Source organism: Saccoglossus kowalevskii, chromosome 5, assembly GCF_978046115.1.
Source record: "Saccoglossus kowalevskii chromosome 5, keSacKowa6.1, whole genome shotgun sequence".
NCBI classification, from domain to species: domain Eukaryota; kingdom Metazoa; phylum Hemichordata; class Enteropneusta; family Harrimaniidae; genus Saccoglossus; species Saccoglossus kowalevskii.
Window position 1 is genome coordinate 14,136,163 of NC_140645.1, and position 11,888 is coordinate 14,148,050.

The following is an 11,888-nucleotide window of genomic DNA, read 5'->3' on the forward strand; positions in this document are numbered from 1 at the left end:
GTACTGGTAACCTCTTCCATATTCCTACGCTATTTACCATCCATCACTGTCGCGCTCGACAAAATACTTCCGGTTCCACAATTTGACATTTACACACAACTAGAAACATGTTCTATTCACTAGTGTACACTTACGGAAATAATAAATGTTACGTTTATTCGAAAATTAGAAAACTGAAGAAAAAATGTTTAATTAGTGTATGTTTGTATGTATTGGAGTTGGGACTATTTTATTTCTAGTTCCACCAGAATTATGCAGTTGTGTGCAGACTTTCAACTAGTATAAACGTTCGCCTTTTTACACGCACTGTTGATTTTTTCTTGAAGCTTTCGTAGTTGTCTTCGAATCGTAGCTCATTTGTATTAGTCTGCACTAATTGCGCATGACACACGAGACCAGGAAATGACGTCACAAGTGTGATGTACATCCATCAATATTCTTTCTTTTACAATGTAATGGACCTGATTCGAAAATGGTCGCCGAGATCTCGCTGACATAGTGTTCATTTATAAAATCGCGGGAACTGGTATGAATACCACTGTTACGTAGGTCCACGAAACAGTAAATGTGATGGAAGTGCGAAAATAATACGAGTAATTAAGGTGTAGCTTTCCTGCTATCAACGAAATCTCGTAGACTATTTGCAGTTCAGATAACAGTGTAACATTTTTTCTGCGTTAACATTGCCAGTTAGCACATCTCACGTGTTATTTCCAAGCGCGTTGTTTATCTGTTGTACATGTCATTCTATAGTGTTCATTATTCTCATGAAACAGGTACAATATATAACCCATTCAATTTCACGCTGCGTCGTGCTGTTTTATAAAAATGATAAGAAAACACTCAATGCAACTGTGAGCAGAAAGAATCGCGATCGCACGTTTTTATTTTCAGGCGTACTCGCCAGTTTCATACAAACTCAGACAAAAAGAATCGCAAATTATTCATATTATGTATGCTATCGTGATAATAATGGTTCATCTGATTTCACGCTGTAGCGAACTTTTCGGTGCTTATGAGACAAAACACACTCGTGGTGTTAGTTACACAATCATCTCGGTGTTTACACAAAGTCACGACGGAGTTGAATAAAATTGTGTCATTATGTCGAATGAAATGTATTGTAGAAGAAGACTGTGAGTAGAGGATATTAACACGATTATTTGCGCAAGACGGTAAGATAATTTTACCGGTGCTTAGAGTGGAGCGGTATACTGATCTGAAATTGTTTTGATTCGCTTATTGTACGAATTCAACAAAATTCAGTAAATAGAGATCTACACACACGCTTGTATTTAAATATACTGATATACTATACACAATCACAAAGTGCCTGTTTGAAAATTTAATTCGTCATGTTATACGCTTTTATGACAATAAAGTATTGACAAATGCGTTTAACGAAAAAAAAAAAAAAAAAAAAAAAAAAAATGCGTTTAACGATTCGCTGTAAGTGTTTTAAAAACGTGATCTCAATTCCGTGTATATAGCGTTATACATCAATTAGACGGCCATTTTGTATTGTAAAAATAGTGATAATCCGCATTGATTTTGCTCATGCACAAACAAATTCGGTGACAGTCTGGCGCATAAATTGTCATTTAAAACAGATTATAAAATAACGAGAGATGTCCAGCAATTTCTCAAAATGTCAGTGAATGAACTGTTTTGTTCAGCATTCGACAATGCACGCGCCGCGGACACAAACACATTGTGGTGCCTGACGAGAAATCGTGCTGTCTTGACAATAACAAAGCTTCGCATGTAAATTAAATGATTTATGACACACAAAGTCCACGCACGTAGGTATCTTCTCTTGAAAAAAAACCCAAATAAAAACAAACACACACACACACACACACACGAATGCATACTGAGTGCGGCATCTTTTGTACAATGTAAAACGACTACCAGCCTCACTCGAAAACAACTTGCGCCCACTCTTTGGGTATTTTAAAAGCTTAGTGTAAATTTACACTCGCTAAAGTAAACTGCGAGACTTGCTAATCGAGTTTATACAGACGTTCTACTCAGTCAGAGTGTTGACTTAATGGAATATATTTTTTTACTTTTCGAAGTTGCTTCACGTGATTAAAAAAAAACTCTCCAGAAACACCAAATAGTCCTAGTCGTTATTCACGTATTCGCTTAATATTGGATTTTAGGGCATGTGCATGTACTGCGTAGTTGTGTTTGGAACTAGAAGGTACTCGGAGAGCACAAACTTACACACTTACACTGCAAATTACATATCTTCACTAATACTTCTACCCCATTGTGTACATTTATCATACGGACATAACAAGTTTCTAATATCTTTTGAAAAGAAAGATCAAATTGAATCTTGAATAAGTTTGTTCACCTAAGGAATCGGAGTATGACGCTATCTAGTAATGGCACAAAATCCTAAAAAAATATCTCCAAAGCAACTGGATCCATTACTAATCCGAATACAATGGATTAGTTTAGCAAAAACTCAAGAATTATTTTGCAACGAAATTGTATTTTTATGGCACCAACTTTTTACCGATTGGCACCCCTTCTAAAAATGTCAAGAGAAACCATCTATAATTCTTTCAGTTGTACATTAGTTAACAAACAACTCAACAAAGCATTACTACTGAAAAACGAAACCAGGTGGTAATAAGCAAACGTATTTAATTATACACTGAATTCAAAATATGCATGCCATAAATTCACCAGAACATGTCAAGTGACTTTACAGATCGGTTATTACATTTACAGTGCGTGTCCAACTATTTCGTTCAAATTACGGGAAACTGACCCTTGTGGCATTCGCGCTTTACCTATGGGAGACCGAAAGCCTGTAACAAAAAGCACAACAAAAATACAGAGGGAAAATGAAGCCCAGGGGATATTTGACGATGCGTCTATTTGTAGACGTGGATGGAGGGAAACGTTTCAACGAGTTGAAATGATTACGGCTAGTTTCACAAAATAGTTTGCCTCCCAAGGGTGTCATACCTGTTAGTCAGTACGTTGTACATTATAGAAACACATGGTATACGTTTTTGAAACAACAACGTTGACATGTACATGGTGTTCAATTCGTACCAATGGCATGCATTTCCGTTTGCTTATTTATTTTGGTGTAAATTTGTACAATACAAAAATGCTTTTCGATTATCTCAAAAGGAATTACCCAGAGAAGATATTAATCAACCATGATACAAATGTGTGCTATTCTCTGAATTGTGTTTTACCAGGTGCAAATGGCACGACACAAGGCAGATTTTCAACGTATTTTTTTTGCCATATGCAAATGTCATCTATGTTACGGTTGTCGTGGTGCAATGAGACGAGAGAGGAATCGAGGCTGTACATTTTCACCTTAATACAAATATGTATATTCCAACATACGTAGTTGTTCTTCATAACGAAATTGTTAAACTGTCTACAAGTGAACTAGCAAGCACCTTCATCGCCTCAGGATAAACATCGATTTAAAAAAAAACACAAGAAGTGGCATTTATTCATGGCTCTGTCTATATATATATTTGTTACGCCGATCAATGTGAAATATCAATTACAACATATGTTCTTTACCGAACAAGTTTCATAAATCAATAAACAGACTATGACCTTATATTATTTTACAATGACACTAGTACCCGGCTTCGAGACAGAACAAAAAGTTTCGTTGGGCACTGTGCACTATGAGAAATAAGTACAGCGAGAAAGATTCACCTTAGTTTCTCCTTCACCTCCAAGGCTCAGACCCCTCACGCAAGGATCAATGTCAACACATTATCCGTTCGCGAATGAGTTTTTTCGAAACATTAAGTGAAAAACGCACTTGATCAGAATCAAATTTGTCCACTTTTCGGTTGGTAATTGCTAAATGATGCTCTTTGTGTAACTTAACTCGTGTACCGATTTATTTTTGCTCAGCTACGGTTACTCATTCACATGGTGGACGACAGCAGCATTAATTTGTGATAGGTAATTTGCTTTTCTTCGTCTCTTAGCAAGGTATATGTAAAGTTGGCGGCGGCCTTGACGCTGGTAATTTGTTTTCTTGTTTTTAGGTGCAAGTCATATTGTACTTGTAGTCAACGTAGATTTGTTTCACAAAGTGAATGACGTCATGAAACGTGTACAGGCCGAATTTGTCCATATCTTTCCTTGTAATGAGTTCATAATACCAGTAAACCGAAAATTGTGAAATAAGAATTTCTACATGGAAAATGGTCACAATTGACATTTCTTATACTGGTTTCTATGGTAAAAATATTCACATAGCTCACAACTGTGCATGATTGGTTGCACGTGATAAAAAGTCATATAGTAATATTGATACGAATTATAATATTGTTAAAACATTTTACAGGTTCTACCTGCACTATGGACGAGTGTGCTATATATGGAGAAGCCTTCATAATAAATATAAGAAGCACTTAACTGATGACAACTGGGAAGCTTACCGCCGCCAAAGAAATCTTACAACTTCGATACGTAAGCAGGCCATTAAAAACTATTTTAAAAATAAATGTAATGGGGGACCCAAAAATAATGGCTTTTGGAAAACTATCAAACCCTTTTTGACAGACAAGGGCAATAAGGATAGTGGTTCTATAATGATTAAAACAAACAACAAAATTGAAACAAATCCTTGCGATGTTTCCAATTTAATGAACGACTTTTAATATTGCGTCACAGATAGGTAGCCACATTGATCTACTATACAATGAACATGATACTTCAAACATTAAATGTGTGAATCTTTGTTAAGAACATTTTAAAGATCACCCTAGTATCATTAATAAAAAAACGAAATCTGAACTCGTGTAACTTTTCTTTTTGTCACACAACACCTGAGAGTGTGGAAGAAATAATAAATCATATGAATACAAGGAACGCCACGGGTTATGACAATATACCGCCAAGGCTGTTGAGGCATGGTGCTTCCAGTATATGCCATCATATTTCCACCATATTCAACCAATGCATTGATAAGAGTATTTTTCCTGAAAATGCGAAATTAGCTGAGGTTGTACCACTTTTTAAAAAAGACAACAGACTTGTTATAAAAAAATATTTTGCTATCTATATCTAAGGTGATGGAAACTATTATTCATAAAAAGATGTCAGTTTTCCTGGATCATATATGGGATTCTAATTGCAGCCTATAGAAAGGGTTATAGCTGTCAATATGTCCTTTTACGTCTTGTGGAAGCCTGGAAGCTTGCTTTAGAAAACAAGCAACAAGTAGGGGCCATTCTAATGGACCTTAGTAAAGCATTTGACTGTATCTCCCCATCAGCTGATAATTGCCAAGCTGAGAGCCTATGGCATGTCAGTGGAAGGATGTGCTTTCATCTGGTCTTATCTTACATCTAGAAAGCAGAGAGTCAAACTATCTGGGCATGACTGGCTCAGTTTATGTAAGGGGGTCCCACAGGGGTCTGTTTTAGGGCCAGTATTTTTTAATACTTTTGTAAATGACCTTTTTGCAATATCTACAAATATGTCACTTTATAATTATGCTGATGACAATACTATATCAGCTACTGGTGTAAATACAAATGAGAGCTCTGAAATTTGTATACAATGATTTTCAGTCCAGCTATCAAACTTTATTGGAACGTGCTGGACTACAAACACTAAAGATGTCCAGGAATCGTGACATACTTGTTGAAGTTTATAAAAGTATGAACAAACTTTCCCCATCTTTTATGTAGGATTTATACAAGGAGAAAAATGTAATGTACAATTTAAGAAATTCTCATCAATTACAGTTAAAACGACCAAGGACAAAACGCTATGGACTGGAGTCATTGTCTTATTATGGTCCTAAAATGTGGAACTCGCTTACTAATCCAATGAAGGAGTGCAAAGATTTGTATTATTTTAAGCAAATGGTGTCATTGTGGTCACCATCATTTTAAGATATTTAATTGATTATTTGTGAAATCTTACTGTGGTTTTTCTCTGTGTTTGATGTTTGCAATTTTTGCTTTTGTTTGATGTAATTTTTAGTAGTCAGTGATATTAGCCTTTGGCTAGGTATTTCAAACTGACTTTAAATAAACGAATTGAACATAAATGCCTAAAATTATTTCACACTAATGGACGCGACTTTGTGAGAAGCTTTGTTATAGTCTACAAATGCCCATGTTCGTCTGAGACTCGTTGATATCCGGATAGCACTTTCAAATGGCATAATGCCCTTATGATACGATGATCAGATACGATAGAAAAGATATGGAATATTATGTTTTACATATCCTTAATTTGCAAACAAGTCAAATCAATCGTTTCGCTGAAAGAGGATTGTGAATAATAATGTTGTTTCAACGTGCTGATGGGCGTACTAAAAACTTCTGTATCAACACTGCGTGACATCTAGGGAGATGAGTAAATGGAAAACGTCAGTTCGGACGACAGGTGTTCATACCGTGATCAGAATCTAGGAATAACGTTTATTTTTTATTTTTTATGACATAGGTCAAATATCGTCAAAGGAATTATTTAACTGTGTAAAGCTGTAAAAGGCAAAACTATGAATGAATAAGGGAACAAATAACTATTCGGGGACATTTCTCCGAAAAACATAAAATCTAAAAGATAGCCAATTATATTGACTATCATTTAATCGTATACTCAGGGGGACACACACGCGCTGCAGTGAACGTGAAGTGCAAAGTAGCGGAACAAATCCCCCCTGCACAAATATATAAACAGCGTCTTCAGGAATGAACAACAAAAAACGGCACTTTCAGCATACTAACATGAGTGGCTATATGTACAACTTACTTTGCTATACTCTGTAATTATACGACTAGCGAGTTGAAGATTTTCCACGTGTTCTCGTTAAAGAATTATTTTAAGCGCAGTAAGAGTTAAATAACAGATAAGAAGCATATATGCAAATACGTAAGTACGTGAGAAGGTATAAAAAATAACACTACGAGTACACACGCAGTAAGCATCAATGAAAATAATACCCTGTCTACATCGCGAACATAAGGAGAATATGCTCTCTGCGTATATATGAATGTATGTGAAGAATACTTCGTGATGATTAGCTGAAATTAACACAGCACTCACATGTGCTAATAGCATATCATGTCCATAAGTATACAAATAGATTACTTGGTCCAATAGGATGTAGCTCGATATATGCACATGTTCATATCACGCCTTGTCTTCGTGCATATATTTCTTTCACTGATTTCATAATGTATTGTAACATCACTATGTCTATTTCACTGATTTTTTCTTTGTATTCTTGAATATTATTGTTTTCTTGTTTTATTGTAAACTGTGTTATTATTATATATTGTTGACTATTGTTTGGTATTCTTCGAATTCATTTCTTGGAATACGATTAATGATTTTGATTCGGAGTGTTGTTTCTACTCTATGTAAAGCATGTTCTGAGCATGCGTACATGAACTAATATACACAATTTTATAGGCATGTTATTGAACGAGTATTAATATACCACTGGTATAGCGCTACTATGAAACATTCAAATACAATGATACCTAAAATACACTACATACATTATATGCAAATGCACACTAAGTACTTGTACATACACATACTACATAAACTGTTACTTATAACATACATACATTATGCAAATAGCAAAGAGTAATTTACATATGTCATTATATAAATACTATACTGCGTTCAGATGTATTCAATCGCCATGGACAGGATCATTGTCTAAATATTCATATGTGAAGATATAATTCTTGTTTATACCTTTAAACCTTCAACTGGAATGCAATTGTCTTGAAATCTTAAAACAACATATGTTTATATATAAAACCAAGATTTATGGAATATAAAAACAGGTATATGCAAACATCATCAACATATTGCAATATTGTAAAAATATATAATTATAAGGCAATTATGTACACGCAGATAATTGGATAATTTATTTTAAAAATGGGAAGAATTGTGAAGTACATGTATATATTGTCGTGGCCTTATTAAAAGTGATTTAGTTCTTAAACTCAGATTATCCATCTGGCAACACTATTTCTATAGGATTGATTGACACATGCCGAAGTTCGGTTTTCTCTACATTCAACAAAACGTCGTTCCAATCAAATGCCTATTGTATTCGACAAGTCAGAAGGGTGGACTTATGACGTAGTAAAATGGTGAATGAACACCATACTTTATTGAACGACTTGTCGGAAATTAGGCTCGTTAGCCTGAGTATCGTCATACAACAGCGATTATGTATCTGTTTTTGCACGCATGAGTGTATGAGTGTTCAATTCCGGATTATTTTTAGGAAAGGGAATACAATTAACGCCACGACGAAAAGTAATCTGCCATATTTAAAACCTAATACATGAACCTAAACTGATCAACCGCATCAATGTATTTCCATCGAAGAATGCCTTAAAATCTTAGGTTTTATGATGATTTAAGCCGGTCAATCGGATATTTGTACAAACAAATTGTTTGGAGACTGCATTGAGGATAAATAAAATGGTTTCCTGAAATGAATAAACGAATGAATTGTGCGGGTGGATGTGCGGAATGTGTGAGTGATTTGAGTTAAATTACACAAGCAGTCAACTCGTGCAAAAAAGTCACATTACCCGTAAATACTAGAAAAGATTATGCTATTTTCATCGTTATGAGCATATTTTTTTTATATCAGTGCATAAAGTGATTTGAAACAAATGTATTTACTTATTAAAAGTCACAAAATATACATTCACGGAATAGGAAGTTATTCGAGTTCTGCTGAACTGGAAAGGGCATTGAAGTGATTCATGAGTGCAAATGACAATTATTTATTTTATTGAAAGGGCCAATCGAATGCAGTTAGAATAAGATAAATAAAAAAGAACACACAAAAAAAAACACACACAATCATTCGAATGACTGTTTAATACAATAGTTTTATGAATAAAATACAATATAGATATACAATACAGTATACATATTGCTGTTTTTTATTCTATGATCTGAGTGGCGCATTTGTAAGGAAACGCCGACTATCACTCATGTTACATGATAATAACGTTCATTCTCTTGAGAAAATATTTTCTTAAATTGCAGTCACGAGAAATACCAAAAGAAACAGATCATGAATGACCCAGGGGCTTCTCAATAGAACACAGATACAAAATATATATCGATTACTTTACTGCCTGATCACTATACACATACAATGGGGTTTCTACAATTATAGGGAACGATAAAAAAGTAGTGAATATATGCATATAAATATTGTCTCTATTAAACAGAACATTCATACAATACGGATAATCTAAATTTTCAATTGGTAAAAGTAAAAACAAAAATTAATAAATCAATAATAATTTATATGTCATTCCAACATTCACCGAATGTCGAATCATTGAAGTTTCTGCATTACTGCGTTAACTATTTGCGCTGTCAGTAGAGGACACGCGAATGTAAATGAAAAACACATCTGTTTTGTATACATGTTTAGAGCTAAGCAAACCTCTAAATTAACATTGTCGACGAGTCACGTGTTGTTGATTCCCAATTGCACGACGGAGCGCCATAATTGTTACCTAATTACGTTATGCAATAAGCGCGATATTGTTATTTGATACAATAGGAATATATAGTCAATGCTGAAAAGTGCAGAACACAGCGGTTGGCTCAAACAAACGATAACATCGAATTTACACTGTTGAATAATACAAAAGTCAATGTCTCTAATACAGTAGAAAGTGACATTGCTGTTGTGACTCATTATGTCATTTGACTCATCATTTAACTTCGCAGGTATAATTAACAATTAATTCATTATCAAAGATCAAAACTGTCACACGTCTTATTATTGCGTTGGTGCGCCGGCGAATAAAGAGAATATGTCGATGCAAGCAAAATGAATTATCCGTTTATCGCTCAATGAAAGAGCAGTACACTCCTTACGGGGGAAAAAGGTGCATGCTTTTAAGGTGATGTTCATATTATTCTGTCCCCGACCCATTTTGCATATATATACTACTATAAGACTAGCAACAGACATTGGTTTGAAAATCTATCAATAATTGACAAACGACTTACCAGACGAGTGGTATGACATGCATCCACGATGAATTGAAATCACCCAACAATCATAACCAGCTTTAGTTTCAGGAAACTTAGGGGGTCCTGCATAAAATTGAATTCCCCGTGTTTAGCCAGCAGCAACTGAGAGAGAAAAAAAAAACAGATAAAAAGAACGTCTCGTCAATTTAGCGATGCGCTTTGTACAATCAATCTAAGCAAGATGAGAATCAATTTCAGTTGATTTTGGTTTCATTTTACCTTACACGCTCTTGTTAGATGCACATATTTAATAGCTGTCGAGGGTTGATGTAATATTTAAAAAGACGCAAATTATTCAAACGCAGGAACTCTGCGGTGAATTTTTCATATGCAAAATATGAATAATTCATTTTCGATGATGTTCATGCTTTTGTTTTTACATATGACGTAACATTATTGAACAAGTCATGATCGGAAAATCCACTGAGGTATTCAATTAGTGAATCGGGTTGTGTGCCCTTAGGGTTAAATTGAAAAAAAAGGGCAATTTTATCTCTCAGAATAATATTTAAAAAACAATGAAATTGCCAATGATGCGACATCGTGCAATCAACATATGTTTACAAGACAGTGCGTAATATATTGCCATTAACACAATTAAACACACACACACACGTATTGACGACATCGTGCCAGTGCGTCAAGATAATTTGAGGTTTGGCTTATGAGTTGTTACCCTCCAGGATTTCCGTCTTTTAAAATCTACCGATAAAAAGTTGAGCATTGAACGAGTAACATGAGAGATGTGCGATGCAGATTAGAGCCTAAATTATTCAAATACAGATACGATTATTTTCGCCGACGTGTCCTAGTGAAAATGAACAGCACGTAATTTATAGTAGTGTATAGAGTAGTGTAGTGTAGTGTAGTGTAGTGTAGTGTAGTGTAGTGTAGTGTAGTGTAGTGTAGTGCAGTACAGTGCAGTGCAGTGCCGTGCCGTGTCGTGTCGTGTCGTGTAATATGGTGTAGAGTAGTGTAGTGTAGTGTAGTGTAGTGTAGTGTAGTGTAGTGTAGTGTAGTGTAGTGTAGTGTAGTGTAGTGTAGTGTAGTGTATTTTAGTGTAGTGTTATTTTGTGTTGTGTCATGGAAACTGCAGAAAAAAATGGAGAATAAATATAATCAATCAAAATAACGTAAAGTAAAATCATAACCTATTACACTGTGAGTTCACGTATTTCACTTTAAGTTATGCATTACGTGCACCATACGTGAAAACACAGCTTACCGAGTAAACCCTCAATTCTATATTTACTCCGTCGTCCGTATAATTTCTTTTTTCATTTTGTTTAGTCGTGCAATGCAGATGAAGAGCTCAACGAGTAATAGAGTGATAGGAGCTTACGTTATGCAAAAGCAGAGACGATTATTTCCTGTATAAACCAGAGCATTACATATGTGAAGTTTTACAATCGTGTGTATTATTGAGGCAGTGTTGTGGCAGATTTAGATGGAAGACGACGCATCAACAAAAATATCACAGAACTATAGCGGCCATGATGTCATTGCTTTGCTAAAGAGACAGGGAATTTTAAACATAGGCACTAACGCAATATTAAACATCTGTCACCGTAACGCCACACGTTATGTACTGCCTTCATGCATACTTTGAGGTATCCTCGTAATAACCTCATATTATTATACATCCGTCACCGTAGCGTCATAAGTTACAGTGTGTCGTAATTTTGCGGTATTGTACGGGGTATTTTCATCCTACCATATAAGGAAATGCGAATTCCAAATATGGAATGATTACGCGCGTAAGCGTCCTCTGATAATAAAAACAAACATGGCTGCCACCAGGGTTTGATCGGACTCCACAGAAG

General features: G+C 35.1%; 1 protein-coding gene across 1 annotated transcript in view; it reads right to left on the reverse strand.

Moving 5' to 3' along the window:
* The window catches only part of LOC144361222 (allatostatin-A receptor-like), a 96,336-nt gene extending 86,193 nt beyond the window's left edge, over positions 1–10,143 (reverse strand). The window contains exon 1 of the mRNA XM_085499139.1: positions 10,042–10,143. The gene's annotated coding sequence lies outside the window, so the exon portion shown is untranslated. The remainder of the gene's footprint in view (positions 1–10,041) is intronic.
* Positions 10,144–11,888: the final 1,745 nt, after the last annotated feature.